Source organism: Camelus ferus, chromosome 17, assembly GCF_009834535.1.
Source record: "Camelus ferus isolate YT-003-E chromosome 17, BCGSAC_Cfer_1.0, whole genome shotgun sequence".
Taxonomy (NCBI): domain Eukaryota; kingdom Metazoa; phylum Chordata; class Mammalia; order Artiodactyla; family Camelidae; genus Camelus; species Camelus ferus.
In genome coordinates, this window is record NC_045712.1 from 32343287 (window position 1) to 32368077 (window position 24791).

General features: G+C 38.4%; 1 protein-coding gene and 1 long non-coding RNA gene across 12 annotated transcripts in view; one reads left to right on the plus strand and one right to left on the minus strand.

The window, feature by feature from the left end:
• GRM7 (glutamate metabotropic receptor 7) overlaps positions 1-24791 on the plus strand; it is a 769980-nt gene that overhangs the window by 122754 nt on the left and 622435 nt on the right. The gene's annotated exons all lie outside the window — the stretch shown is intronic.
• LOC116657212 lies at positions 3991-24167 on the minus strand. Its single transcript, XR_004312247.1, has 3 exons — positions 20462-24167; positions 17952-17955; positions 3991-4002 (listed from the first exon to the last, which is right to left on the minus strand). It is a non-coding gene; the product is annotated as an uncharacterized LOC116657212 (long non-coding RNA).

Genomic DNA, 24791 nt, shown 5'->3' on the forward strand with positions numbered 1-24791 from the left:
AGTTGTGTCTGGTTTTCCCTTTTGTTTAATGCTCCAGTTTATGAAGCTTTTAACCTCCTCAAACCTTGGTTCTCTTATCTGACAAAAATGTTGGGAAAGAGGGAATTAATTTGTGAATTGTTATGCGCATTAAATGAGATGATCTATGTACATGGCTAGAATGGTACCTGCCATGTATACTAATGTTATTAACATTAATACAAGTAATAAATAATAATATTATTAGCATGGACATAATTGAAATCCTACGTATGTATGAGAACTATCCACAAATACAAGAAAATAAACTTTATCACCATTAGTTAATTGATAAATCTCCACTCTGATGTTCTTAGTGCCAAGTTTTCTGTGCAACAGCATTTATAAGTTGTTCCATTAAGTACCTTGATTTTTTAAATGAGCTTTTTGTATTTCTTTGGTGGTATATGACCACCATGAGATGCTTTTTTGGGGCCATTCTTAGTCTTTGCATTCATTTTTTCCTAGTTTAATGCTGAGAACAGAGATGGTAATTATCTCCTATTTTTCATTTGCTCATTGTCAGTGGTTTTAGCAGTAAAAAAAAAACAACTATCTAAAATGGAACCCATTTAATAACATCACAAACTTACTCCAATAATTGACTAACAATTGAAAGCAAACCTAGAAACAGGAAAAAGTCAGAGTTACCTGTACTGAGAGCCATGTGTATTATAATGGAAGTTTCTTTTCTTCAGTCTTGAAGTGTTAAAAAGAGATTTTAAAATGTTAAGTGAATTTGTAATAGAAACAGTAGGAAAGGTATCATTTTATATTTCAGCTCTTGCAAAAGCCTTAGAAAGCAATAGCAAATCAGCCATTTGGTGTTGGTGGTTCATTTTTATTCTGTACTTTGTCTTGCAAATGAAAGTTCCTAGAAGAGTGCTTTCCTATAAAATAAAGCTTTTGAATTAACCTCAGAAAGAAGTTAAACTTTTGAAATCAGCTTAACCCTGCGTCTTAGTTCTATATCGTGGGCTGCATTTTCTTTCCCTGCCACTAGAGTACCAAACCACACTTTTGGGTTCCAAGTTGGTGCTGCAGAAATTCTAGTTTTCCCTGGAGATCAAATGCATTGAGTGCTCAGGGAAAATAATGCGTGGAACTGGTCCAGCAAAGGCAATAGGAAGCAGTGAGGCCACGGTCAACCTGAGACAGCATGGTTTAACTGAAGAAAAGTTCTCAATTCTCAGCTTCAATTCCTTGTCTGTTGCATGTATATTTTAAAAGGATTGGAAAACCCAGAGTTTTATCTGAAATCTAGTTTAAAAAAAAAAGAAAACTGTTCATTATTATTCCAAACATGTATAAAAGCAAATGAAACTCCATTTACTCATCACCGAGTTTCCAAATTTATCAATCCATGATCTTTCTTGTCCATCTCCTCTCCTCTTCCTTGATTGTTTTGAAGCAAAACTCCAGCTCTCATATTACTTCATCTGTAATAATTTCAGTAGATTTCTTTAAATGTCAAGGACTTAAAAAAAAAATCAAAACATCATAATCCTCAAACATAATCAAATATGTACTCAGTAGTGTTCAACTTTTCCTAATGGTTTCATAATTTCCCTTAATGCTTGAAATGCATATCTTTTTTTCCCTCTAAGAGTTTGTTTTGACTGAGGGCTAAATAAAAGCAATACATTGTAATTGGTTGCTATATATTGGCAATTAAAAAAATTAATTTATCAATATGCCCTCCCTTTTCTTATTTATTTAGTTTTCCAGTAATTAATTAGTGGAAGAAACTGCATTATGTCTCCTGTGTATTTTTCCACAATTTGGATTTTGCTCCCTGTGGTCTTAACATGTTTGTCCCTGCCTGGAATTTTCAGTATATTGATAATTAAATATAAAGATTTAATCACATTCTCTTTTTTTGTTTTTGTTTTTTTTTTTCATTTTAAATACGTGTACAGCCATAGTGATTTTGTGTATGAAATCTGAAGGCTGTCTTTTAGTAATGTTACATCTCTTGTTATCATTGTCTAAATAATAATAGACAGGAGGAGTAAAACAAACAAACAAACAAACAAACAAACACTCTGGGTGCCATCATTACCAGCTTTGACTCTACTCTAGGCTTTCTTTCATGTCTTGAACCTGGGAAGAGAGTTGTCCCAGTTTGGTTCAGTGTGAAGTATCATAAAGCAGTGCAAGTATCACATCTTTAAAACACTTAATATTAGCCAAGATTTTACTTTATTTACTCTGTTCTACCTCAAGTCATTGTTTATTAAATAGTTATCTCTTTCCTTGTCGTGACTATAAGCTCCTTAAGGAGAGGGTCTATATTGTGTACAACCATTGTATCCCCGACATCTAGAAGCAACAGCTAAAATGTAGGTTCTGAATAAACATTTGATGAGTAGATGGATGGATGTGAGAGTGAATAAGTGATTCAGTGAATGAATGGATAACACATGCTATCCAAGTCCTAGGCTTTCAGTCTATTAAAGAACACAGATGAGTAAACAGTACATTTGTTATCTCTTTCTGCACAACAAATTAACACAAATACTTAGCAGCTTAAAACAACAAAGATTTATTATCTCATAGTTTCTGTGGGTAAGGAATTCAAGAAAAGCTTAACTGAGTGGTTCTGGCTTAGGGTCTCTCGGGAGGCAGCAATTAAAATGTTTGCTGGATTGGTCGTCATCTGAAGGCTTCACTAGGGCTACAGGATGCATTTCCAAGGTGGCTCGCTTATGTGACTGTTGGCAGAAAACTTCAGTTCCCTGCCAGCTGTCGGGAGGAGGCCTTAGTTTTTTGACAGGTGGACCTCTCCGTACAGCTGCTTGAGAACCTTTCCAACATGTCAGCTGACTTCTCCCAGAGTGAGTGATCCAAGAGAGAGCAAGAAGAAGGCCACAGTGCCTTTTATGACTTATCTCAGAAGTCACACACTGTCACTTCTGCCTTATTCTCTTCATTATAAGTGAGTCACCAGTTCCAGCCTACACACAATGATGAGGCTATGCCTTTTAAAGGAAGTGCCAAAAAATTGGGGGGTATATTTCAAGCCCCCAAAAGTAATAACTATCATGAAGTGCAACCAAGGCTACAATGGAGAGATGTCCAAAGTGATCCAGAAGTGAATGGATTACTGCTGGAAAGCAATGAGCAGTGAGTTAAGGGTTTTGAAATCTGCGCTGAAATTCTGATTAGTTCATTACAAAGTAAACATGTGACCTTAGGCAAATTATTTTCCTTCTTTGGGTCACAATTTTGATAGCTGAAAAGGACAGAATTGAATGTGACTATAACGATAATAAATAAATAAAATGAAGTAACTTTTACTGGGTACATACTATAGGACCAGCGCTCTAAATGCAAAACATGAAGGACCTTTTAATCCTCCCAGTAGCTGCTGCTGTTTTGTTTTAAAGGGGAGAAAATGCGACATGAGGTGATTGAGTGACTTGTCCACGGTCACCCATCAGTGGAGACATACAAGTATGCAAAATACAGGTACACAAAAAGGAGGCCCCATGAGGTTTTCACCAGGATGAAATGGAATTAACCTTCTAATTCTCATCTCACTGAAGACTCAGGCAATTTCCATTTCAATTTATACCCTCGGTTTTAAACCTTGCTCCTCAATTTGTTGTTTGTGGCCCACTAGCATCAGCATCACCTGGAAGCTTGGTGGAAAAGCAGAATCTCAGGCCACATTCTGCATCTCCTAAATCAGAATCTGCATTTTAACAAAAGCCCCGACTGATTCATATGCTGCACATTCAAATATGAAAAGCAGTTTCCTAGAAGACTGTGCTGTCCCTGTCTCTAAGTAAACTTCCAGGCATAAATATAGTTCCAAATTCTGTACATTTAATAACCATGTGAAAGATATGTACATAAAAGAAAATGAATTTTTGATTTATTACTATGGTGAGATTTTTTTAAATTTACCTATTTATTTTTTTATGGAGATAATGGAGATTGAACCCAGGACCTTGTGCATACTAAGCATGTGCTCTTCCACTGAGTTATACCCACACACCCATAGTTAGACTATTAATGTTGCCACATCTTTCCTTTTCAGACAGTTCTCAACAAAATTAGGAAGAAACATTTAGACATTATGAAGAGGTAACAATCTGATACTGTACTTTATACAATTATAGTGTATATATTATATTTTATACAATTATTCTATTATATTGCAGTTAATAATTATAGTAGTGAATAAGACAAGGGTTTGGGAAAATTCTCTTTCCACACCCAGAAGAGAATACAGTTTTTTTGTTTAAGTGTCCATGAGATGCAAGTCAGTTATACAAATCAGTATTGAACAGAATCTTACAGGAGTTGAGGAAAACTATATCAAGGTGTTGGGGAAGGGGTGTGGTCCTCCGTGTCCTTCTTGGTGCATACCGTCCCAGCACCTCCATGTGTTCTGCAACCCAGAAGCTCTCCAACCCTGGACTTAAGGGATTTCCATGGAGCTGTCATTATGTAGGCATGATTGATTAAATCTTTTGCCATTCGTAATTTGTTGTTTTATTGAACTATAGTTGATTTACAATATTGTGTTAGTTTCAGGTATACAGCAAAGTGATTTGGTTATACACACACACACACACACACACACACACATACATATACACACACACACACACATACACACACACATATATATAATATACAGTATTTTTCAAATTCTTTTCCATTATAGGTTATTATAAGATATTGAATAAATTCCCTGTGCTATACAGTAAATCCTTGCTGTTTATGAATTTAATATATGGTAGTGTGTATCTATAAACTTCTTACTCCAAATTTATTCCTCCCTCTTCTTTTCCCCTTTGGTAACCATAATTTTGTTTTCCATGTCTGTGAATCTATTTCTGTTTTTGGAAATAAGTTCATTTGTATTATCTTTTATATTCTACATATAAGTGATATCCTATAATACTTGTTTTTCTCTTTCTGACCTACTTCACTTAGTATGGTATCTCTAGGTCCATCCATGTTGCTTCAAATGGCAATATTCATTCTTTCAGGAGAGAAGGGCTGGAGATTTTCAATTCTTGATGGCAAGACTTAAATATTGCCATTGGTAATTGAACTCTAGCTCCATCCCCTCTCCGTTTCAGGGGCTGGGGTGGGGATCAGGGAAGTTGAAATTTCCAACCCTCTACTTATGTGGCTGATTCCCCTGATAAACAGCCCCCTGAGGAGACTCTCCTGGGTCACCTCATTAATAGAAACTCCAAGTGTGGTTGGAAGGGGCTTGTTATGAATAATAAAAACACACTTTTCACGTTTATCACTCTTACCGCTTTGGAAATTCCGAGGGTTTTAAGAGCTTTCTTCCAGGAGTGGGGATGAAGGCCATACACATATTTCTTATTACAAATTACCATATCACAATCGAATATATTCAAAATATTCTTTCAACATGTATTCAATGTAAATTATTAAGAAGGTATTTACATTGTTTTTAATACAACAGTCTTTGAAATCAGATGCGTATTTCCAGTTGACAGCACAACTTAATTTGTACTAGCCACATGGCATGCCAGTTTATTTGGGAAATGATCCCACAGAGTTGGAGTAAGGGAAAGGGTAGAATTATAGAGAAGGGGGCTAAGAGGTGTTAGTAAATTGGTGACCGCTACAGATTGTCTCATGTTTGACCCCATGGAACCTTCTGAGGTGTCTTGATAAATATGTCTGAGAACTGTTTACCTTAGGATGAATGGAGAAAAGTTCTATCCATCACCCTCTGGGCAGGGGTGGCCCCATGGCAATAACTGCCCTGCACTTCTGGGATGCCCAGGCCTATGGGCCAAGGAGGTTCCACTGGGGTCCCTTGCAGGAGCACTTGGGTATGCCCAGGGCAGGGAGTGAGCAGGGATGTGGTGTAGGAACAAGGCTGGGTGCTGTTAGGGAGTATCTGACAGAAGCTAATCAGAGCTGAGAGGAGATAGTGGTAGCAATGGTTGGAGTAGGGGTGGGACTGAGGGGCTCTGAGGGGCACCAGAGATTATCCCATATACTAGACAGTGCCGATTCCCTGGCAAGTTAATAGTTGAAATATATTCTGTGAACTTAAAACTGTGGCCATGTGTTGCGTGATGGGTACCACTTTTAACTTATTATATGACAGTGTATTATGATTTCTCCAAGAGCGAGCTATAGCCTGCAGCCCTGAAACTGTTTCTTTGTTTAAGGAACACTTTTGGCGAGGTGTATCTTGTAAGACTAGTGTATCGTGTATCACATTATACAAAGAGATGCTCTGTATCTTTGCTCCTCGAAGTGTGTTCTGTGGAACCGGCAGCCTCCCTAAGCATTTACATACATTACATAAATGCCACAGGGAACATACAAGGGAAATAGAGAACTCAGCGACATGGGAGCTTTTCAGAATGCAGAATCCCAAGTACCCATCAGACTCACTGAGTGAGAATCTGCATTTTAACAAGATCCCCAGCAATTACATGCACACTAAAGCTTTAAAAGCACTGTATGGTGGCATGATTTGCTCAAGTACATTTTTAAGATGCTCTCGTAATCATTATTTCACTGGATAAAATAGCTATATTTATAAAAAGTCAATCATAACCTGGACATTCAAGCAAATGGACCATGAGAGATCCCACTGTTGATAACAGTGTTTCTCAAATTATTTATCAGACATTGGACTTCCTTCTTCAAGGGCAGTTTCCTGCTTCACCCCCTCATACCTATGAAATCAAAGTTTCTGATGGTAGATTCAGGAGCCTGAATTTTAAATAAGCTACCTGCAAAATTAGCCCACCCATTAAAGTTTGAGAACCATAATTCAAAGGGTTGCAATTGTGAAATCTATTGCATAAAGCCTCCTTTTATAGGCTAAATACAACACTACATTTGTATCATCCTGAACTTGTATGTAAATATGGAATTTGAGCTTATTCATGCTTTTTTATGCATTTGTTTTTGAGTGTCTCCAATGTGCAAGACTCTGCTTAAATGCCAGGAAATTCATGATAAAATAGGATACTATCTCTTGTCTAAAAATGTTCAGTCTGGTTGATAGAACTTGGGTTATCATTCAGCTGGAAGAGGGCCGAGTCACGTAGTGTAAAATAGGTTCTGAGAGCTGAGAAGAGGACGGGTTAAAGAAAATGTTTTGAGTATATAATATTATTGCATTAATCTTCATACCAATGCAGTTGTAAAATATAACTCTTATTTCTGTTATTTTTATTTTTTTGTGAAGGAAGAGGGCTATGCAAGCAAAAGCACCTTGAGCCCATGAAGGTCATAATTCAGCTATAGCAAAACCAGGGGGCTTCCCCATCCCTATTCTGCTAGGTGTCTAGGGGTCTCCTTTTCTTGGCTTATAGAATTTCTTCTGAAGGATTTTTTAGTTTCCCAGGGCTGCTGTCAAAACTACCACAAGCCAGGGGGCTCGGAACAGGAAGTTGCTCTTTCAGAGAGTCCTGAAGGCCAGGAGTCCAAAATCAAGGCTTTGGCAGAGTTGGGTCCTTCTAGGGGACAGTCTCTTCTAGTTTCTGGTGACAACCAGTGATCCTTGGTTTCCTTGGTTCCCAGCTGTATCACTTCAACCTTGGCCACTGTCATCACATGGCCTTCTTTTCCCTGTGTGTTTCTGCCCAGATTTCTTTCTTCTTGTAAGGACCAGTCCCACTGGATTAGAACACACCCTCAATGACCTCATCTTAACTTCCTTACATCTGCAAAGATCTGTTTCCAAATGAGGTCCCTTTCACAGCTCTTGGGGGTTAGAATTTCAACACATCTTTTGGGGAGACATAACCCGCAACAGACTGTTTAGGTGGAATAATCAGAAGGAGGACTCAAGAGAACTGGTAATATCTCACCTGAGGGCAGAGAGGTGAGGTGCTAAGTAAAGTCATCATAGGAGGTGTTGATGACAGAGGCCCAGCCTTTTCCATCCGGTCAGCTCTGTAATCTTCCAGTAACTAGAGCATAAACCAGGCCTTTATCTCAGGGTAACAGGTCCGCTCCCTTGCTGGACAGCTTGTTCAGATAGCTTTGAAATATCTCTCCTAAGTCTCTTTTTAGTTCTGAGGAAATCTCACCACCTCCTCTTATTTCTTTCAGGGAGGATCTCGCCTCACATATTCCTTTTGTCTTATTTATAACAGACCTATTTAACTGAACGTCTGAAAATTTAGCCATGGAAGAACTAGTTTCCTCTAATCCAGGTCAGGGAAGGCTTAATGGTGAAACCTTCCCCAGAGGGAGGAGTAATACCACCCTTCCTGCTATGTGGCTAGGAAAGAGAAGCCAACCCAAACCCACCAAACCAAATACAGTCACTCTGATTCCAAAGTAAAGCAGACTAATCACGTATACACTGACACTGGCATCATGCCGCCCAGGAGAGAAAAGTTCATTTTTCCTGATAGGGAAGATAGTGACCATAGAAGGCCTCATAGAGGAGATGGTGTTTGAACTGGGACTTCAAACAAAGACAAATTGAAGATTCCTGGGCCCAAATAGATAACTTTTGGGACTAATAGATGGGGAGAAGATTCCAGGCAGAACCCAGAGCATGAATAGAGACCCCAGTGTGACACCAGATGACATATTCACAAAATAACAGTCCAGTGTGGCTACAGGACTAGAGTGTGTGGGGCGGCAGAGCAAGAATTGAGTCTAGAAAGAGCCATTTGTTAGACATCATTTTTCCATGACTCCATGTGGTGGGGAGGTATTGAAAATTTCTCCTAAGAGCTATCTCTGCTCCTGGAATCTCACCACGTAAAAGTCATGCTGTAATGCAGATGTTCATGGTTGGAAGTGGGAATGTGCTAAATTCCATGGCTGCTATAACAATGAGCTCACAGGCTTACAACAACATTAAATGTACTATCTTATAATCTGGACATCAGAAGTTGAACTCATTGGGCAAAATCTAGGTATTGGCAGGGTTGTATTCCTTTCAAAAGGCTCTAGGAAAAAATCTGTTTTCTTGCCTTTTCCACCTTTTGGAGACACCCCTTCCTTGGCTCATGGGCCCTCTTCTATCTTCAAAGCCAGTAATGACTGGTCCAGTCTTTCTCACCTCATATCACTCTAACACTCTCTTCTGCCTCCATATTCCACATATTGGCCCTTATGAATGCACTGGACTTACCAGGATCTTCCAGAAAAATCTCCTCCTTTGAGGTCAGCTGACTAGCAATATTAATTGCCCTTGGCCATGTGACAGACATATCCATGGGTTCCAGGCATTAGAGGTATCTGGGAGAGGAGTATTAGCCAGCTTACCACCAAGTCCCCTGTTTATACAGAGTGGTGTGGGGTGGGGGAGCAGACCTTGAGAAGTGTCCTAAAACTTGACATTCCAGCCTCCCCAGAACACCTCTCAGTCATCTCTGTAAAGGCTAGGGCATCAACTCTTTGAGTCATGCCGATGTGCACATGAGTATGTTTTAAGAACAGAAGGATTGGTACACTTCTCTGCCCTCTTTCTCTCTTTTGTATCTTCCCTGGTATTTCTGTTTCTGGCCCTCCTCATCCGTGTTTTGCTCTGCCTTCATCTTATTTTAACATCAGCCTCCTGTGCTCTTTTAGAAGCCTCATTACCCAAAAATCTAGTTAGAGCAGATTAGCAAGTGGCCATGACTGAGAGAATGGCGTTTGCACTGTTTTCATTTAAAAGGCAAATCGTACTCTGCATGGAGATCTACCATTGAGTTACAAGCAGCAGGAGTCTCCAGCATGAGAATTAATGCATTGATGTATTTATATAGCTCTTGACACCTACCTTGCAAACCGTCTTATGACTAAGAAGATGCAGGTAGGTGACTACCTGTGACACTTTATCATCCCCCCACCTCCGACAATGACTCAGTTGCATTTTCTCAGGGCTGATTACCTACTTTATAATCTAAGCAAAAGGGGGTAGAGTGACACCTCTGTACTTGACAGAGCTACTTCGTTTAAAAGAAACAGCCATAACGTGAACAGTTTTTTAGTCTTTCCATTCAAAGGAGGAGGGCTGAACCCTGGATAAAATGCCTCTTTTAGGTCCCCATCGTTTGCTCCTGCTTATAAATGCTATGGACTAGGAGGATTTGTGGCATCAAGGGTTCAAGAGCTTCTCTAACCCTGGGAGTTTCTTCTGCTGTGTTTTTGAAATAAGGTATTAAATATGCCTTTATTAATGTGCTTTGGGATATTTATCACAATGACACCTATCTGAAAGAGAAACATCCTGTAACAGAGCAGAGCAAATGTAAATGGACAACAGTTAAAAAGTTCACTTACTAAATATTTGTATCTGCCTGACTTCTAGCTTATACTGTCATATAGTAACTGTTTGTACTTTTTCTGTCCAGAGTTTGTAAGCCTCTTGTAAATGGACACCTGTCTTTGCTGATATTTTTGAAAACACTAAAAGTAAAAAGCAGTTAGCTCTTTATGGATGTTTAGTATACATTTGACAATATGTTATAGATTGATTCAAATGAATTTAAAAGGCCAGATGAGGAAATATACTAATGATACTAGTTTTAAAACTTACAGATAATAACAATCTTGGATCAAAAATAGTAAATCTAGACTTCCACTTCTGGCCAAGATAGGGTAACTGGTCCCAGATTTATCCTCTTCCTGAAACAACCATTAAAAAAAAAAGAAAGTATGTAAAATAATGCTTTTTAAGATACTGAAAATTAGATAACTAAGAAGAGAGATCCCACAGCGATCCCTGTGCTCATGTCAGCTAACTGTAAATGCATGAAAAGATGCTCAACACAATTAGTCATTAGGAAAATGCAAATTAAAATCACCATTAAATACCACTACGCTCCTGTTAGAATCTTTAATATGAAAAAGACTGACCATATCAAGTGTTTGCAGTGATACAGAGAAACAGGAGTTGCCAATTGTGATATATAATAACGCAACCACTTTAAAAAAACAGTTTGGCAGTTTCTTAAAAAGCTAAATTTTCAGAAAAAAATGAAACTCTTGCATACTGCTGGTGGAAATGTAAAATGGTACAGCCTCAGTGGAAAACAATATGGCAGTTCCTCAGAAAAATGGACCTAGAATTATCACGTGATCCAAAAATTTCGCTTTTGGAATTGACAGCTAGGACTCAAACAGATATTGGTACAGCAACATTGATAGCAGTACTGGTCACGATAGCCCAAAGGAGAAACAACCCGAATGTCTACTGAAGTATAAGTGGATAAATAAAATGTGGTGTATGGAATTCTGACACCTGCTACAACATGGATGAACTTTGAAGCATTGGGTTAAGTCAAGTAAGCCAGACATCAAAGAACAAATACTGCATGATTTCAGTTATATGGGGTCCCCAGAGTAGTCAAATTTATAAAAAAAAAAAAAAAAAAAAGTAGGATGGTGATTGCCAGTGGTCAGGGGAGGGGAGAATGGGGAGATTTTTAATGGGTACAGAGTTTCAGTTTGAGAAGATAAAAATGTTCTGGAGATAGATTATGGTGATGGTTGCAAAACAATGTGAATGTACTTAATGTCGCTAAAGTGTAGACTTAAAAATAGTTAAAATGGTAAATTTTATGTTATGTGCATTTTACTGCAATAAAAAGAAGGCAGGTGCTCACTTACAATATGATCCAGCCTTTCCACTCCTAGGTTTTTACCCAAGAGAAAAGAAGTTATACATCTACACAAAGACTAGTACATAAATGTTCACAGCAGTTTTACTTCCCATGGCGAAGTACTGGGGACAATGCAAATATCCATCAACAGGTAAAGGGATAAAAATATTGTGGTATCTACACAATAAAATAATGCTTAACAATTAAAAATGAATGAACTATCAAGTACACATCAACTCTGAGGAATATTAAAATAACTATGTTGAATGAAAGAAGTCAGGTGTACACTCTGTGATATCATTTGTATAAAACTTTAGAAAATGCAGTTGAATCTCCAGTGACAGAAAGCTAGAGATTTCTGTCACTAAATGGCCAGTGGATTTGTGTTGTGGTGGGTGGGGGAGTGGGAATGATAGCAAAATAGGATGGGGTGAAGGGATTCCAAAGAGCCACTGGGAAACTTTTAGAGGTGGTGGGTGGCATCCTTTTGTATCTGGCTTATTTCACTTAACATGATGTTTCAAAGTTCATCCACATTGTAACAGGTATAAGAATTCCATACACTACACTTTATTTATCTATTATACATGAGTCAGTGGAATATTTGAGTTGTTTCTCCTTTTGGCTATTGTGTTAGTGCTCATTGTGAATGTTCCTTGTCTTGCTTGTGGTGATTTTCTAACAGATATATATTATGTCATAAGTCATCAACTTCAACACTTTAAATATGTTGAGTTTGTTGTATTTCTATTATATCTAATAAAGACTGTTTAAAATAGTAAGTCTAACATAATAGTCTCCCTCTTGGATATATCTGTTGTCTACACCAGAAAGCTGGCCTTCTGATCCACACGCCGTTGTTATTTGTGAAGGGCACAGCCGAGACCTGGCTCACATTCACAGTCATTTGGTCAAATGGATCCTGGAAATCATTGACTTTAAGAGATGGAATGTATCTGGTGTCCATGCATCTTAATGAAAATTAATGATAATGATTTAGAATTTAATGGATTCCTTGCAGTCTTATTGAAATTTAATAGAAAATGATATAGTATAATTTGAAATCAATTTAAATTATCCAAATGAATAATTAATAGGCCTGTCATAAAATTGTCTAGCTTCTATCATTTAGAAGGCAAATGATTCAGAATCAGGTTTACCAAATACTTGAGCTCCCTTGAAGTATAGCATTAAAGCATCCTCCTCTCCTGGCCCTCTTTGGACATTTCTTGAAACAGAAGAAAGAATAGACTCTACATTGTACTCATTGAAAAAAAAATACACTTGGTGTAAGAAATACCTTATTTTGTATGACACTTTTATATAAGTTATATTCATAAACACTATCACAGTATTCCTTAGGTAGGAAATAAACAATGGAATAAATACCACTGTCTTTATTTTATAGATTAAAAATTTCAAGATTTGCCAGTTAAACAGCAGGGAAAAGATGTAGTCACTTCACCCCAAGCCTCTCTCCTCCTTTGTTTTTACACTGGTATTCTTGCATGCTTTAGCTTCCTTCAAAACACTAAGTTCCTTCTCACCTAACCCTCCTAGAATGCCTTTTCCTTAGCTTAATGTGCATGTTAGTTTCATATTCTCAGAGTGATCTTCCTTGAATTCCAATGAAATCTACACCCTTTTCTAGAATGTTACAAATACTTTTCCTTTATAGTCCTTGATATTGCATATTGTATGTTAATTATGTGTTGATGTATTAATATTAATTCTTAATGTGTAGATTTATTTGTTTAATTTCTGTCTTTCCGGTATACCACATGCTCTGTTTCCATTTTGTTCACTAATTTATCCCTAGGATGTAGCACATGTATGCATCTAGTAAATATATGGTGAAAATCAATCAGACTGAAACACAGAGAAGTTACTGCCTCGGCCAAAGAAACAGCTAGGAATACCAACATAATCTTCTGACCTGTGCCCTCACCGTTAACCCACCTAGACTCTCACACTGATCAGGGGTTGAGGGAAATGGTAATCAGTGCTTCTCTGTCTACAGGAAGGATTTGCAGATGAATATTACATCTAAAGTGTCTGATCTCCTAAAATATGTAAAAGACATCTCACGTAGATGTCAGCCTCTATGGGAGTTAATTTGGTAAACCAGCTTGTGGAACAATATGTTCTTATACTTTAAATGATGATTTTGCTGTCTAAAATGTATGTAGGCCTTCTGCTGGAGAAGAATGTGGAATCTGTACTTCATCCCCAAATGCATGACTGATTAAGTAGATGTGGGAAAATGTGACTTTCGGTCCAAACTATGCTTATGTGCCCTGGAATTTATCCTGTGAGTTATCTGGTTAGACATGAGTAGGCCAGGTAAATGACTTGATAATTTTTCATTTCAATTTCATAAAGCTTTGTGAGGATTAAAGGAGGTAATATATACAAAGCACTGAGGAGTATAAAACTTAGTAAGTACTCAATAAATGTTAATTATTATTATTACTCTCATGCTTAGGAGAAAGTCTGCCAGAAATATACTTGGAGACAGATCCTCTCTCCTCCACAGCAAGTGAGAATTGTTTCCCCAGGCATGTTAAGGGTCACATTTCACAGAGTAATATTTAAAGCAGGAGCAGATAGATCTCTGGGGTTTCAGGTTGTTTGCTCTGAGACACTGTTGCATGCTTTGTGAGCGTGAGGTGACTGGTAAACATATCAACATGATGCTCCGATGAAATAATAAAAAGCTTCACTCACATTCAGATCATAGATGAGGAGGGGTTGGGGGAATTCTTTGAAAATCATCTAGTTCTAGTCTGTTTTCTCATTTTGCAAATGAGGAAATTAGAACCCAGTAAGTAACATGTTCGGAGTGAAAAAAAAAGTCAGTCACGGGCAATACTGGGGTTAGTGTCTAGACTCAGTTCTCTCATTGCAGGAGTCTTTCCAGTGCCCTTTGATGTATCCACTTCTGTAGCAGATTCGTTGTCAAGGGCTGCCATAGCATTTCACCACAAACTGGGTGGACGTTTATTGTCTCATAGTTCTGGAGGCTAGAAGCCTGAAATCAAGGTGCCAACAGAGCTGGTTCCTCCTGGAGGTTCCACCGAGCATTTGTCCCATGCCTCTCTCCCAGCTTCTCATGGTTGCTGACAATCCTTGGTATCCCGTGGCTTGTAGACACATCACTGTAGTCCCTGCCTCTGTCTCCACATGGACTTCTACTCTCTTGTGTCGATGTCTCTGTCTCTTCTCTTATAAGGACACCAGTCATTGGATTTAGGGCCCACTCTAATCCTGTAGGACCTTATCTTAACTAATTATATATGTAAAAACCCTAACTCCTCGTAAGGTCACATTCTGAGGTTCCACGTAGATACGAATTTGGGGATATGCTATTCAACTAGTACGATAAAGAAACGTATCGTGACTTGTTAAAAAATAAAATGAAGAATATAAAGTCAAGTTTTCACTGTTTTGTTACTTAATGATAAAAGTATAAAAAGCAACAATACTTGAGAAAATGCTTTCAAAATATAACCATAAAACTGTATTTCCTCTTATGCTCAACACACATCTTCTCAGCTTTATTTTTGAAATGTGCTTCTTTCATGGCCCAGCTATGTACAGAATGTTTCTGAAAGGCATTTCCACCCAAGGCTTGCAGGTAACCTACCTTATCTTCTTCTGCTTCACCAAGTCTCTTGATTTCCTTTTTCTTTGACCAAGAAACAACAAGCAGAAACCTGCCCAGGGTGTCCCAGGTTTAGCACTGATAGCCCTGCATCCTTGGGAAACCTCAACCACAGAGAAGCTGGGACAGTTGGTCACCCTAGCAGGGGGTCTTGGGAGAAAGTGACTCCAAGAGGTTAAAGTGATGAAGAGGAATAGCTGGGATCCAATTGCTAATTTAATCTATTTCAGAAAGTGCATTCTTCAGGGAATTGCCTTAATTTACAGGTTCAATAGAATGATGATTTAAATATTCAAATATGGTTATTTGTCACAGTGCCTAGTCACCATTTATAGGATATGTGGTTTGAGGCTTTCATTTCATACCAATCTTCAATCTGGTGAGACACACCTGCCCCGCCTTAAACTGAAGCGCTGTACAAGAAGATACAGGAACCTGCCAAGGGTCGGCAAAGGGAAAGATTTTCCTCTGGGTAAGATTATAGCAGGTTCTTGTGATCTCATTTCATTGTTGCTCGTTTGTTCCTAAATTGGACTCATTACCCAAATAACTTGGGCAACATCTTGAGGGGAAAAAAAGAGATTTTCTGACCCCATCTCCAGAAGCTTAATAAGTCTTTGGTACAGATTAGAAATTTGTATTTATCAGAGGCTACCCCAGGTGCTTCTGGTAATCAACCAAGAGAAGAACAATTAAACCTCTGAAATATTTGGTCTCTACTTGAATTGTCAAAGAAGAACCAATGCCAAATCATTGACTGGACAAATAACTCTCACCAATAGAAGCATCACTACTTGATTTACAGCTACTCTAGGATAAAGCATAAAAATAATAATACAACTTGAATATTATGACTTCCTTCCAGACTTCAGTAGTTGTGTCATTTGAGAACCTTAAGTCCATCACAAATGAAATGATGCTCCCTTCTCAGATTTGGCAGTTATAAACTCAGAAACTCATGTCTGTGATGAAGGACAATAAAAAGTCCAATGATCTGTGTACAGTAATCAGGACCCAAAGCACTGTTCAGTGACTGGCTGAGTCCATTTCAGCTAGACAGTTAAGTCTCTGTTAATTCCCTGCCCTTCCCTAACTCAGGAGAAAGTATTGTGATGGTGGCTGGGGGACAGTGTGGCAGTATGGAGGGAGATCTGTTAGATGTTCAGAAAGGACAAAACATTCAGAGAAAAGAAAAGGAGCCAAAGGCTACAGGTCTGGATGTGTCAGGCTTGGACAGAGAACATGCTTCATGTGGGGGCTGATCTTTGCTTGGTTCATGAGGAGGCCTGTGGATGTGTGGTTGACCAGGAAACTCTAACTAGGTTTAGAGTTGAATTGAAAAGAAAAGGAAAGAGTAAGCACATTAAAGCACAAAGACATTAAAACATAACTTTGATGACTAATTTTATTTATGGGAGTGAATTTGCTTCATCTACTTTGTTGGGTGAGATGTGCCTTGACCACTGCCTGGATGATAATGTTGAAAATGGGAAGGGCTCCAGAGGCTATAATCTCTAGTACAGCATCCAGATGACCAAGCTTAGAGGTGAATATGGAAGCTCTAACTTGTGTATCTAATTCATTAAAAATATCCTCCGGGAAAGGGGAGAAAGTGGCGTAGAATCCAATTAGAGTTTAATGAAAAGTTAATTGAACTATAAAACAGACATTTTATTTCGGTGGCTTTTTCCTTTAAAATCTTATATAAATTTATTTCACTGAATGATTAGATAGGGTTCCTATTTAATGCAGAAATGACATCAAACTTGATTTTCTTTCTTAGTGCCCATAATTTTTCAGTTTAAATCACTGCCCTTCTAAAGAGTTAGAAACATCTTTATTGCTTTTTTAGCATCCTAAATAGCAGTTACAGACTCACTCTCAAATTTGGAGTAAGGTTCAGACACATCATGAACTGTCCTGTGTTTCAAATTGATCCATCTACCATGTTCTGGCCAAAAAGTTTCCTGAAATTTATGAAATGAAAGGGCCATGACAGAATGAGTGATCCTTGTATGAGTGGTCTGTCTTGAGTGTCAGATCTCTCTATCTGGGAAATAGTCCAGCCACTCAGCCCCCTGAATTCCCTGAAATAAAGATGGCAGGGCAGCATGGGTAGTCAGTAGGTGAATGGTGTAGGGTGCTGGAATGTTTATTAATATTTCTAATAATGCTTCATCATGTAGTTAGGAATACCTTTGGCATTGGGTGAATACCTAGTTATATTTACATGGCTGTATGAGTTTTTCCCAAACCAGAAGAAGAGACATCAATATTTTGCTTGGAGATGACTAGCTGACTCAGAGAAAGGGCTGCTCATGGATTTTATGTTACTTATATTAAGAACAAAGTTTTGCTTATCAGGTTGGAAGGAACATACTCTATCTGTTACTAAGTTATGAGGAATCAGGGTACTAGACTACATGGGTTTTAGAACCTGGCTTTGTCACTTACTAGCAGTAAATCTTTGGCTAAATTACTTCACCTGCTCCTGTCTCAGTTTTATCTTAAAAACAAGAATAATGAAACTACATCCTGATCTTGTTTTAAGGATTAAGTAAGTTCATGCATGTAAAAGGTTTAGATAGTGCCTGGTACACAGGCAGTGCTAGATAAGCATTAGCTACTACTTTTCTCACCTTAATTGGAACTGGGTTACCTTGCTACAGAGACATAAAATATTTTTCCACATCTCTTGAAGAAGTGAAAAGACTTTTAAATATATCATGTCTGATTGAACGAAGGGACCAAAAAGCATGCAATGCATTTGATATTCTGGTAAATGTCTGTAGGAACAGGGAAAAGTTACTTGGTACAAATATTTCAGTTTCCTCAAGAAATAGAACCTGTTACTGCAGCGACAGCCACACATCTGACTACAATGAGTTCATAAATTAAAAGAGAGAGTAGTCATAGAAACCACAAAGGGGAAATTATACTCGAAGCAGGTTTCCAAGTCTCTAGTTATTAAATAATAAACTGAGACTTCATAAACATGGAAATGTATTCTAAACACAAAGTACTCCAGCTCTGTCATACTAATTTAGCTAAAGTCTAATTGTTTTCCATGTTAGAGAGAGAGCCACTTTTTTCCAGCTTGTTCTGCTGATGAAATATAAGAAATAGTATCATTTCAGTCACTAAAAAGTCTTTAAAACTAATAAAAGTTTTCTCTTTACATATGGAAACTCCTATGTAGACTAAAGATGGGCTGATCCACTGCAACTTTTTTTGTAGCTTCATCCTCAGTGAGGGACCAGGCTGTCTAATACCTAGTGCCCCTACAACATGGTTGAGGAGATATATATAAAATATATAAAATATCTGTATTTATTAAATCTTAAAATCTCTTGGATCATATTTAGAAAAGCTTTGCTCAGCCAGCTTCCACTCCATAGCCAGTCAAGGAGGGAGGCTCCAAGTCCCCCACTATCACTCAGCCTCACAGGTCAGTTTCCTTAAGAATCTGGGTCCTCCCTCAACCCTCAGCCTTATTATCCTGCCAACTATTGACTGATTTGCCCAGTTCTTCTTTCCCTTTCTTTTTGGCCCTGAGTTCAAAATGCTTTTATCAAGAGATAAGAAAAGCAAAAGTAAAGCTCATTGATTCAGCTACTACCCAAGGAAATCCTTAGCTTGGAGGGTCAAAGCTCATGACAGGAAGGGAAGAGCTTTACACAGTGAGGAGCTAGAAAAACACTTACCTGGTTATGAGACCAAGGACATCTTTCCCCAAATGCTACCCTGTCTGTATGATTAACTGCTGCTAAAGATGATGAGCTGGCTGGTGCTTCTTTATGCCTACAGTCTGCCATGCAGTGATAAATTTGTTACAAGCATTATTCTATACAGTTCTCTCATCAGTATAAAGACTTGGTACAACTGCTATTTTATTTTAGTGATGAGGAAGTTGAGGCTTAGTCAATACTTGCTCAAGGGGATTGTGGGCAGATCTCAAGGTGATTAATAAATCCCCAAACCTTATTTTCTTTTATACCAATACCCGTGTTCTTAATTTTGTGTTCTCAAAGTTCTCAAAGTAGGGTCCCCAAGAAGGCAGCAACAGCATCTCCAGGGAATTAGAAATGCAGATTCCCAGGCTCCATCCCAGACATACGGAATTAGAAGCTGAGGGTGAAAGTTTGGCCATCTGTGGCTCAGTCAGCTCTCTGGATGATTCTGATGCGTGCTGAAGTCTGAGGACCACTGCTTTATGCTACACGCCATCATTTAAACAAAAAGAACCGTCCTGGTTCAAGAATCAGAAATTGACCTCGTGTAAAAACAAAATCTCTTGGTTCAAGTATCAGAAAATGAGCTTTCTGGGTTTCTTATAAGCTTGCTGGGTTTCTTGTAAGCCCGTGATTATGAAATTTGCATGGTTCCTTTGAAGAAAGAACAAGTTCTTAAGAAAAACTTGGGGTAAACCCAAGACCCCCAAATTTCCCAAATTCCTGCCACACTGTGGCCTGATACTTACGATCCTAACCATAAAGGAAGGCAGGAGATGTGGAGAAAATTGACTTAGCCTTAAATGAGAAAGTGTTTTTTATGTTTTGTGACAGGTATTATATGGATCAAGAAATTCCATTTATGTCTTTATTTCTCTAATGAAGTGCACTGAAGTAAAAAGTAACCTTTCTTATCCTGAGCATTTGTGACAGCTTCTTTCCTTTCTAGGGATTAGAGCAACACGTATGCTAATAAATCTGTAGTGGCATCATTTTGCTTGCAAAGATGACAATATAGCAGATACATATTCCATGAATAATACTGGATGCGCTATGATGGGAGAAAGCAAAAGACACATAATTTCCAGCAAGGAAGTGTCAATCAATACAAAGTTGAAAATTCAGTGCAGGAGAAATGCCATTCTTATTCTGGCAGAAAAACTGAGGTGGAGGGAAACTCTTAGAAAATTCCTAGGTAAAGTAGAATCTATTCCCCTGACTCTGGGCTTGATCTGTTGTAAGTAATCTGCCTTTTGTAATGAAGGCGTTCTTGTGAATATGAAAGATGGATATTTCCTATATCATTCAAGGTTTTGGAACATTCATGGTTAGGAAAGCACATTCACTTTCCCAGGTCCTATCTATAGCATTTTGCTGAGTTCAGGAATTCCAGTCTTGTTCATTACCGTACCGCCTCCGCCAGGCACATAACAATTGCTTACTAAATATCTGTTGGCGAGATGGATGACGATTCCTTCATTAGTGAAGTTATTCCCTATTCTACTCTCCTTGTGTTGTTTTCACTGCACCAGTATACCCTTCCCATGGCCACCTTCCAATATTGAGAGTCTATAAAACATATTTTCTTGCCTTTAAATTTAGTGAATCATCTAATTGTTGCATTGAAAGGAAGTTCAGTAATGTTCTAGTTCCAGCCTCTCTACATTATGGCTGAATACAGATGACTGTTTCAGCACTTCTAACAGAAATGTCATTGTTCCATCGTGGGATGTGTTTAATGATTTTGCCTTCTTTCTGCCACCCTAAAATCTTAACCTCGTTGACTAGTTCTGTTGTCTAGCATACCATGTATGACTCTGGCCCCTTGCTACTTAAAGGGTTGTCCTGAGACCAGCAGCACGTGCAGCAGGCACATGTTAGAGATTCAGACTCTCGTGTATGTTCCAAACCATTGACTGAGCATTGTCATTTTAAAAAATCTTGAAGTTCATGAATTTAAGAAAAGAGGTAATTTTTGCTCCACTGATGAGGAAAACACTCTTCTGAATATCCTATCCAATGCCCATGAATTGTGAAGTTTTCCATTTTGGCTAGCAGAAAACTTAATTCCTTGAGTTACACTGACTGAGAATGAGTGATTTCAATTGTAAGTTCTCAAAAAGTCCCAGGATGAACATCAACTCACTAATGTATTTTCAGTGGCTGCTTTTGCTCTTTCTTGGTAGACTTGGCTAGTTCTGATGCAGAGACTGAAATATTTACTATCTGGCCTTTTACAGGAAATATTTGTCAGCACTCGTAATACACAGTAAACACAGGAGTCCTAGAGAATTGTCGTTGCCAAACCCAGTGTGAATGGTCAGAGCGACCGTGCCACTGGGAATATGTGTCTGACTTTAACATTGACCTTGGCAGTTTGTAGACATCTTCCAGTTCATCCCCCATCTCTCCTGCCGGTAGGAAACCAAGAATAAGAAAAGCAAAGTGACTTGCCCAGGGTCACAGCAAATAAGTGACAAAATCAGAATAAACCTCCAGGCCTATGCAGTTTCAGCCAGAACTATTTCTAGAAGTTGCTAAAGAAGGCTTACATTACACGTGAATAAGTGGTCCCTTTTATTTAGTACTTGACATCAATTCCTCAGAGTTTGGGGAGCTGCTGCATAGTGGAATGCCGTGTTCTGGATTCTACCCAAAGACAGTTTAGTCCTTAGTAATAACAGAAAGATGTAATTAATGCACACTCATTGTTTAATGAAGGTTCTGGAAGGGACTCTGGGGTCAGCATTATCATAAATCTTGAGTGATCTTTCAAAGAGTATTTTTATTGATTCCCAGGATGATTTTACTCTTAAAAATCTCTGTCTTTGTTTTGAAAATTTATATGAGACTTCCAATTCCCAATTCTCCTGATGTAATTCAGACCCTGGGTGCTTAATTATACTTTCTTTTCAGCTGCACTTTCTTGATGATAAGTATTGGCAATGTGAAGATTTTGATGTTAAATAACTTCCTCTGACATGAACATAATTAATGATCCTTATTCTGAGTTCAGCATTGCAGTGAAATGGAACACAGCTGAATGTGTGCATCGAGTTCTTGGAATATTAAAGTCCTTAACAAAACTTTGATTTCCTATACTTTTAATTATCTTTGACTTACATTGTCAAGCATAAGAAGTAATCAAAGTAGCAGATCACCTTCCAAATCTTCTCCATCCTGACCTAAGCATAACTGACTCATTGTCTCTTTATATGTCTATGCACGTAATTCAGAGTTCGGTTAGCATCTGACATGGGAGAGTTGAATAGCTTTTTCATTCTTGTTTGTTGTGATATTGTCTATCCTGAGGTGTACACAAAATCAATACTTTGTCATTACAATTAGCGTCTGGAGTGTTCACATTAAATAATAGTTAATTGGAATTTATGCTAAATTGATGCTTGTATTTTTGTTTTGCTGACCCAAGTAAGGTCCAGGTTATCGGCTGAAAGGAAAAAAAAGCAGCAGCAGCAGAAGCTTTGGGTGTATTAAATTAATTAGAATTAAATAAGTTTTGTGGATTTAGAAAGACAAGCTTTACTTCGTCCATGTTTTATTCAATTTCTTTCCGTTAAGAATTCTGTTCCTCAGATAACGGAATGTGCGTTTGTGGAATGGAAGATAAATAAGTGAACTGTCATAGTGTTATTACTTGGGGTCTAAATAAATATTAGAATCTTGAAGTGAGGTATCTCCCTTGTCCATGTCCATTTGTCCTTCTCATACTTGCTCATTGAACACGTATTTATTGATGGCTCACTCTGTTCCTAGCCTCTGTTAGTCACCTGAAATAAATGGCACCCAAACCAGACCCTACTGTTGTCTTCACAACACAGGGATGCAGATACCAATAAAAGAATCTCACAAAAAATGTGGAATTTCATCCTGAGGAATGTGTGGAGGAAATACTATGCAAAGGAAACCCCACAGATGGAGGATTCAGGGCCTCTTCCTGTTTTCAGAGATTGAGCTTAGAGCTAACTTTAAGTAAGGAGTTAATTAAGGGGGGATGGAGGCCAGGGTGAGAGAGCGCCCCACCACCCCATGCAAAGTGAGCTGCCTGCACAGAGTTCTGTCGTGCAGGAGGCAGGGCAGTGGCTTGTTCAAAAAATGAAAGATACCAGCTTAGTTCAGTGTAGGGGGCCATGGACACAGAAAGTAGAGGTCACATCCTCCTGAGTGTCTTCTTCATCCAGGATCACTGCCATTGAAGGGTTTCCTCAGAGAAGTCATGTGGTTGTATCTGAGACTGGTAAATGCCACTCCCGCTGCCAGGTGGTCCTGAGTGAGAGCAGGGTTGAGGGTGGAGGACAAGGCTGTAGGGAGGTCTGTGCTGAGTGATGTGTGCAGTGGGCTGCCTCCTCGTGCTCCATGCTTCCATAACTATGGGATTTCACATGGACTTTACCCACATCGCCTTCTGTGAAAAAGAAGATTCCTCTGCTAATGAGGAAGGAAGAAAACTAACATGGAAGTCTGCCATGAACCAAATGCCTACATGTGTCAAACTGTTCAGTGTCAATTTCACTCATATGATAAAGGAATCCCATGCTACTTTTCAAGCAACCAAGGTTTATAAATCTTGAGTGACTCTCAAAGTCACATAGTTTCTTAGCATGGGAGTGAACTGTAAATCCATGACAGTTCCATCTCTAAACCCAGGTTTTATCCAATATAGTCACCTCTGATTCCTCTCTTAATGTAAATATTTTAATAGGGGTCAATGAACAAGTAGATGTTTAATAAAATCTAATGAAGTTCTGGAAAGGAAATCCATGTGTTTCTTTTCGGAGGTACAGCTAAGAACCTCAGGGGCAAATTAAATCATAACCTAAAAAATGCAGGAGGGAAAGCCACAAAAGTTCATGCCAGTTTACTAGCCCAGTAATCTGCACAGAAATATTTTTGTATTGAATATTGCTTATGTAATGAGGTCATCTGCCAGAATTTGGAGTAGAGAAGCACACATAATGTCTTGTTGTTCTAGTGGGATTCACCTTATAAATGCCTCCTCCATTCCCCACAGTGTTTGATTTATCACCAATCAGATCCAGTTGAAAGAAACTTTCAGTTGTTTGTAAATCAGAATTCTGTTTGTTTTCTGTTTTGGTTAAGTGTGTTCACTTGTGAAAGCTTCCCAGGAAAATGTGGATAAAAATATTAGATCTTTGTTTTCCCCCTTTTTAAAGATGTCCTATATATGTTAAAATACATACCTTCATAGATATGTCCACATACACACATTTCCTTAGAGTTTGGAGATGGCTGCTTTAATTTAAGCTAAAAATCTGACAAGTATTTGCAGTTGAGGAAACATGGGGTTTATAAAGTATAAGGTGTGCAGAATCAAAGGCTTCACCTGGGACAGGAAAGTTCCTTATCAAAGATTCTTTAAACTTTCCACAAATACTCATTTTCTCTTTTGATATTCACCCCAACCTGTGAGATTGATTAGCTAGTTGGAAGTGATGGTTGGCCTGAACTTCAGGGTGGCTCATGTCCAATGAGTTAGAAGAACATAAATTTCTGCCCAGCTGAGCATGGTAGTAAAATTCCCAACAAATTGTAATGGATAATGACTGTGAAGCTGAATCCAAGAGAAAATCTTTGAGAACCTCTGCTTCTATCTTTTCAGGCCCTCAGGGAGCACATCTCCAATCTGAAGAAATCTAACTGTGGAGCATATAAGCAGTTGAGTCTTGGACAAGTTTTTTCTTTTAACTGAAACTACTGCTGAAAATTCTTTGAAAAAGTTGATTCAATACCACTAGACTATCAGATTGGTTTAAATGTTTT